Below are 7,554 nucleotides of genomic sequence, written 5' to 3' on the forward strand. Positions count from 1 at the left end.
AGCTTTGTCCCCTTTCAGCAGACCTGCTGCCCCTATATAGAAATTCTAGATCCCTCATTCTACACTCCTCTCCCTACCTCTGACGCAGGGACTGGGGCACTTCTGCAAAGTCTCAGGCTTGCCCACGTCCCCCTCTCCAGAATCGGGATTCTCTAAAGGACACCTCGTTTGAGCATCTTTCTGGGTCCGCTACCAGCTCTCACCCCAGTCTTTGCCTGGGAGTCACTGGAGCTGATAGGACAGGGCCCTCCCCGTCCTTCCTCTGGACCTGAGCTAGCACCAAGGCCCCCAGTGCGCTGTCTCTGCTTCAAAGTGTCACAGCACTTTAATGTCTCTCGTGTGGCTCTTATCGCTGTCTGCCTTATTTTACAGCTACTTTTTGTGCCTGCTCTTTATCTCCTCTGCGGGCTTGTGAGCTCCTGCTGGAGAGGCCTGGAGTTTGATTCGTTCCCCCACCCCCGCCACCCCGGGCTCAGCACTGTGGGCAGAGTCCCCGGCTAGATGGAGTCAAAGCCGCCTCCCCAGCTTGCCTCTAGGACCCCAGCTCATCTGGCTCCTGGACTTTTGCAGTTAAATTATCTTTCCTGTCTTCGGAGTCTGTGTGTCCTGATGGGAAGAGATTCCCCAGCCCTCTCGCTTTGGGTTAGGTAGCATTGTTTTTCTTGTAGGGAGTGACTTGCCAAATGACGGACGAGGGCAGTGTATACTTTGCTGTTCCCTGGGTGGTGAGTGTGGAATGGCCCTTCTCTCTGGCCTCCCACAGCTCACGGTGTGTGGCAGGCAGCAGGGTAGAGAACTGGACTACCCAGGTGGAGGCTCCGGGCCCGGCTGCCCTTCCGTGTCTGCGTGCGCTTAACTAAGTCACTTGGTTTCTACTGGTCTGGGTTGGTCCTTAATGAATCTGAGAGAAAATTCCTCTGCATGGTATAGGCCCCTCAGGATCTGGGCCCTGCCTCCTCTCCTCTCTCTTATCAACTTTCTATTATCAGAACCCAGGCTTGTCCCCACAGGCCTTCCCAGGGAAGGTTGATCACCTTTACCCTTGTGCTACCCAGATGGGACCTGTTTACAGGCGGTCCCCAACCTCCTACTTAGGCTGAGCGTCTGGGGGAGCGGTGCTGGAGTGCTTTTCTCTGTATCCCCAAGGCCTGGCTCATGGTAGGCTCTCAGGAAAATGTTGGGTGAATGGCGAGGGGTCAGCTCCGATGACGCCAAGAGTCCTCACCCCAAGTTGACTCTTGTACATTCTCTCTCGGGGGATCTAACTTTCCTCCCTCTCTGAGGCCAATATTAAAACCAAGCAGACGTTCTCCTTGCCATGCCATCTGGTTACGTCTTTCCAACTTGGTCTCTGAGAAGAACCAGTCATGGAGAATGTGCACTGACACATAAAGATTAGAAGAGGAAACTTCTGGTCCTTCAAGATCATTGCCTTGGTGCTTTTGAAAAAGATGCCGTGGACTTGTACTCTGGATGGAAGGACTCTCAGGATCTGGCTCCTGGGGCCTCCGCGCTGGGCAGGGGCCATGGTCAGAGTCTGCAGTCACGCGCTCGGTCGCCACTTCTCAGCCGTGCCAACGGGAGATGCGCTCCTTTGCAGACAGCCATCGGGAGGCCAGCTTCACGGGATCCCCTGCCGCCAGGTGTGGTCTTTGCGTCGCTTCTCCATAGCTCCTTCCCTTGATGTTGGTTCAGCTTTTACTGGGGACCTGGGGATGTTATTAAAGGGAGCTGTGGCCAGTCTACGTTTGGTTTGCTCTGAAGCGGTCGCAGAGGGCATCACTCCCTCTGTTCAAGGCTCCCAACGGAGCGTCGCATGAAAAATTTCTCTTCCGGTTTAGGGCCAGGCATCCTTGGCCTCGCCTGCAGGAGACTAGGTCGCTGTACTTCCAACCACGAGAAGGAGCAGGGAAAGAAAACCTGCATTGTGTGTCTACTCCGTGCACGCGTTCTTCCGTTTTCTCAGAGAAAGAGACTGAAACACAGGGAGATCCATGGATTTGCCCAAAGGCTCTCAATTTGTACCCCGTTCTGCCCGAGTCTTCCCTTGCCGCTCGCACTGTCTTTCTGAGTGATTATGGTTACCTTTTTTTTTTTTCCTAAAGATTTTATTTATTTATTTGACAGAGGGAGGCACAGCGAGAGAGGGAACACAAGCAGGGGGAGTGGCAGAGGGAGAAGCAGGCTTCCCGCTGAGCAGGGAGCCCGATGGGTTCGATCCCAGGACCCTGAGATCATGACCTGAGCGGAAGGCAGACACTTAACCACTGAGCCTCCTAGGCGCCCCATGATTGTGGTTACCTTTTCTTCTTGGCTTCCAGAACGCTTGATACACAACACAGTGTTCTGTTTAGTAACTATATTCACTGAGCCTTCGGGTCAGCATGTTTTTTTCCTGTTTCCTTTGTGCGTGCTTGCATATGTGTGTGTGTGTGTGTGTAGATCTAGATCCCTCTATTCTTTTTAAAAAAAATATTTTGTTTTAGAGAGATAGCATGAACAAGTGATGGGGGCATAGGAGCAGAAGGAGAGGGAGAGACTCTCAAGCCAGATGTGGGGCTCGATCTCACGACCCTGAGATCATGACCTGAGCTGAAACCAAGAGCTGGGCACTTAACTGACTGAGCCACCCGGGTGCTCTTCTGTTTGTGTTCTTTATAAGTCATCACAAAAGGCTTCTGGAAATCAGGATAGATAAGTGAGTTAAATGCAATAAGTAACATTGCACGTAAAACTTAGGCCAGCTCACGGTGTGGTTAGGGAAAGGTACCCCCCAGTTAACACAGGTTGTGTGTGATAGGTGTCACCTAAACGGCAGGCACAGGGGCACCCGGCGGGCTCCGTCGGTATAGTATGCGACTCGATCTCACGGTTGTAGGTTTGAGGATCACGTTGGGTGTAGAGATTACTCAAAAATAAAATCTTAAAAAAGTATATTTAAGTGGCAGGCAGCATTCAGAGGAGGAGACGCCCTTTCTGGGTAAGGAAGTCAGGACTGACTTCCTGGAAGAGGTGGAATTTGAACAGGCCTTGAAGAATGGGTTGAGTTTTAATGGCCACCGCACCTGTAAAGGTGTGTGGGGTTTATAGGGTCTAATCACAAAGGGCTCCACCAGAAAAGTTCTGGTGTGAAGGGAGGGGATTGGTCTGAAGGGTAAAGTGTGGGGTCTGGTGATGCCTTTTCCCATTGTCTCCAGCCCTGGCAGAGTGCTTGAGAACACGGGAATTGGGAGGGTTGCACCGTGGTAAAGACTAGAAGCTGAGGAAGGTAGCAGAGAAGCGACTTGCTCAGGACCCCGCTTTCAGCCTGGAACCCAGGTCCCCGATTACCAGTTCGGTGCTCGCTCTTGACGCCAGCAAGGAGGACGGCAGCAGCCTTGCACGTTGGCCCGTTTCTCCCCTAAAATGGGTATAAGGGTACTGACTCCCTCACCCCCTTGCCCAGCAAACACCATGACAGACCCAGGCTCCAGCTTTATGGCCGACGACGTAAAGGGCGCTGTTGGAGAGGAGAGCTGGCATTTGCTTTCATTACTCATAGGAACAATTGCCTTTGCCAGAGGACGGCAAGAAAATTAACCAACAGGCTGGGTTCTGGCAACAGACACGTCAAAAACCCAAGCCATAGCCTCGGAGAGGAGCATAGAAAAAGCAATTTCCCATCTTCTGCTGAAGTCCCTCACCCTTCGCAAAGCTTTCCTGTTGTGGGCAGGGGGTCAGGAGTCGGGGTGCAGGGGAAAGGCAGAGTCACCAAAACAGCAGCAGGGCTCGGGGGAGTCTCAGAGCCTTGGGACAGGCAGGGTGTGGATGTGTCCCCTTCCAGCCGTGGAGTGAGAACCCTGCTGAGTAAAAGACCTCCAGGGAGGATATATGGTCCGGCACGTGCGCACACAGCCCAGGCTCCCTGGTCCCAGCCCTTCTGTGTCTGCAGTGCCACCAACACCCCATCAGCGAGCACAAAACCACCAGCCCAGGGGACGGACCGGCTTAGGTTCCTGCGCGCCTCTGCTCACACGTTTGTTCCCCGATCAATACCTAACCCCGTTTTATGTTTCCGTTTGAAGATGCCGTATTTCACAGATGCTGTTATCCATTAACACTGAACACAGCCGCCACCGGCTGTCACTTACACCTGAACGAGGCTTATCTCGCTCAGGTATTTCCTCCGGGAGGCGCAGCACTGCCCAGAAATGGGAGCGTGCTCCGGCACCGGGCTTGGGGCCCCTTCCGAGGTTGAGGCGGCCGACACAAGAGGACAGACGTGTGAAAAACGTGGCATTGCACGGATCCCGAGAAGGATGCTTGTTTTTGGTCTGAGAGCTGAGAGCAGAAGGCGAGCATCTCCTCGTTCAGCCTCGGCTGGGATCACACATGCTGGGGGCTCAAAATTTGAAGCCACCCTGCACGTGTTGGCAAACGACCGCGTAAGCCCCATGAAGATTACTTGTAGCGAGTAAGGAGTTTGTAAATACGGAATCCGCGGATGATGAGGACCAACTTGTATGGGCAAAGCACGTCCACGACGGCCTGTTTGAATGTGAGCGCCACGGCATTCCTCAGAGATAAGGACGGACTGTTGCCCAAATTTTACAGAGGGCGGAGTGGGGGGGGCAGAGAGTATCCTAACCCCCTCCAGCTTGCACAGGCCAAGGTTTGCACCCACCCCCGCTTCGGCCCCCCGGCTTGGCTCTTCCTCATCTGTGGCTGTACTTGCAGTCAGATTCTTGTCCCCTCATGTCTCTCCCCATGCAGGGACCTCATGGGCTATCTCTGTCATCGTGTCTGTCCCCGTGGTGACCCCGGCATCTAGTACAGGGCACCTCAGTGGTGCGCAGTACAGACGGGGGACTGGAGGCTGGGGCTGTGGTTTCCAGGCTTTGCTGTCTCAGGTACCAGAGAAAGGAAGAGTCCTTGGCATCGGTCCCCTCTCTTGGCTCCCCTGTGCCCTCTTCCAGAAGGGCGCCCACCTCACCTTTCCACAGGCCTGCTGGCCACACGCACGTGCGCGCACACACACACACACACACACACACACACAGAGGGAGGGTCAGCGAGCCCACGTGGGTCCCTATGACTGCTCTTTGCTGAGAGGAGCTGAGGGCAGTCCTTCACCCAAATGAATGACCCACTTAGGGAGGGGTTTCAGGCCAACGTGAGGCTTCCTGTGGCCTCACATCCTGGCCTTCTTACTCCTGGCAACCTTTCCAAAAGCATTTTGCACTGGTGCCCTGTTAAGAGCTGGAACATAGGTAATTCAGATGACCCGCTCATTCTTCTCTCCGAGGCTCTGTTTCCCCTTGCAGATGTGGTTCCTGGTGATGGACAGAATTTTCTCTTTTGGCAGCTAGGGGCTTTCCTCCTCGGCCTCCGTAGGGTCTGGCTGACTCATCGGCGGGGCTGTGGAGCCTGGTGCCAGCTCTTTCCCCCACTGCTGGCCTGCCAGGACTGAGTCAGGCTCTGCAGCCTGCTGGGCTTACCTGGCCTCGTGCCGCCAAAGGATCCAGCCCCCGCTGGGGGGCTCACAGGGCAGCGGGGTGCTGTGTCAGGCCAGTGGAGGGGTGGAGGGCCAGCACTCTGATGGGGGAGGGTACTCCCAGCTGTCCTCCCCTCCGGCCCCTGCTGTCTCTGCAGCCCTTTGAAATGCCATCTCTCAAAGGGGGCATGGGGTGGGAGTGTGTTGGGGCAGAATAAGGAGACATTCCCCTTTTCGGTGGAGAACAGCTCCTCCGGGCACAGCCAAGAGGCAGGGCTTCCCGGCAGGTCTGAGAACTCGGTTAAGGGCAGGTTAGCCAAAGAGAGTCCCCTCCTCTCCTCTGTCGTACTGGAGGGCCCATTAATTGCTTTGCTTTTCTTGGCAATTTGTAAGAGCTGACTTTTTGCTTGTGTTTTCATGAGAGGGGAAGAAAAAAAAAACAACCCAAACATGTTCTGCAATGACAATTTTTCCCTCTTGGGTAATCACAATGGAAAAAAGCATTTAAGGCCTTTGGAAACCACACATAAGTGCGGCTCAACGAGGGAGGGGGTGGGGGGGAGCATTCATCAGGGACGGCCAGACATGGAGGCAATTCGGCGGCTCCCGTGTAGGGAAACAGTCGTTTCGCGTGTATTTTGGGTTTGCTGGCCACAGCATATTTTAATCAGTCCGCCAGTGTTGTGCATCTGACAGGCCAAACGTTTATTGTGGTTGAACCATCTGGGAGGTGGGAGGCCTGCAGCCTTCCCCAGTGGCAGCCGGTAACTCCTCGTTTAAAGGAAATTTGTTCGATGTGTTCAAGAACCCACCGCTAAAACACCATTAATAACAGAAGCCTCAGGAGTTCTGAAAGCACGCACGCTCGCTTAGCCATCCACCGGACGTGCCTCGCCCAAGACCTCATTTTTTCCTCTGCGCGGGTGACATTTTCCAACACAGTGAAGCAAAGTTCTGAAGTGGCCCCTTTAATTGGTCCAGAGCCCGGTGTGTATGAACCCAGTGTGGAGAGGAGTTCATTAATTTGTAGCTGGACGCCGTGCCGCCTGTGTCTTTGCTGCGGGAGTAGCGTGGAACAGATCCCTGCATTAGTATGCAGCAGGAGCTCCCGTCCTGCGCTGTGAGAGAGAACGCTGGCTTTATTTCAGTTTCCAGCCTTCGGTGACTCACTGTGGCATCGTGAGTCCGCGGGAACCACTGCTGACCCGCTCCGACTGTCCTGCTCTGCTTGGGCACCGCGGTTTACAGCCCCATTTTTCTTTCTTACCTCTGTGATTTCGCCTGGCTGAAGGTCTCTTTCCCGAGGAATGCTTTGCCTGACTCTCCAGCAGGGGGGAAACTAGGAATTCAGAATATTATGGATCGAGCCAGGCAAGCCGGAAAGAGCCCTGGAAAAAACCAAGTCCAAGGCTTTGACCTTTCCACGGGGAGGAATGACTTTCCATTTCCCCGAAACCTTAAGATCCTGGGGCTGGGCGTGGAGCACAGTGGAGACTCAAGGACACGGTGGTGAATGGAGTCTGGCTCATAAATTCTGGGCCATCCGGTTCCCTCACGTTTGTCCTGGTGATCTGGTCGCTGCAGGACTGGGGTACAGAGGGTGCGGGCTAGTAATGGCACGTGTCTCATACCCAGCTAGGTTGGCCTTTCATGACAGACTTTTCTAGATACCGAGATTCCTGCTCCAGGAGAAGGCGGCTCTTCCCTCTGGAAGCCATGGGGGAATCCCTGGTCTGGCCCAGCGGCTCCTCAGGTAGAGGGACGGTGGCTTGTGTGCCTTCGAATCCCCAGTGCCCAGCACAGTGGCTGGTGATGACTCGGGGCCAGGTGACCATGTTGGGAGAGGTCAGAGGTGAAGGGCCGTCTCTCGCTTATCCACCTTTTTACAACACCCTCTGATACACAGAGTGTTTCCGCCCGATGTGCTTCGTTTGATCTCTTGTAAGTGCTGCTGTGCCCATTTTACAGGTGAGGAAACCGAGGCTCAGAAGGGTCATGGTTTGGCACCCAGTGCTTTCTCCCGCCGTGTTTCACACATGGGGGCACTGTAGCTCAGAGAGGTCGTGATTCGGGTCAACCAC

The sequence above is a fragment of the Enhydra lutris genome, unplaced genomic scaffold, assembly GCF_002288905.1.
Source record: "Enhydra lutris kenyoni isolate GAN:26980312 unplaced genomic scaffold, ASM228890v2 scaffoldscaffold46, whole genome shotgun sequence".
Taxonomy (NCBI): domain Eukaryota; kingdom Metazoa; phylum Chordata; class Mammalia; order Carnivora; family Mustelidae; genus Enhydra; species Enhydra lutris.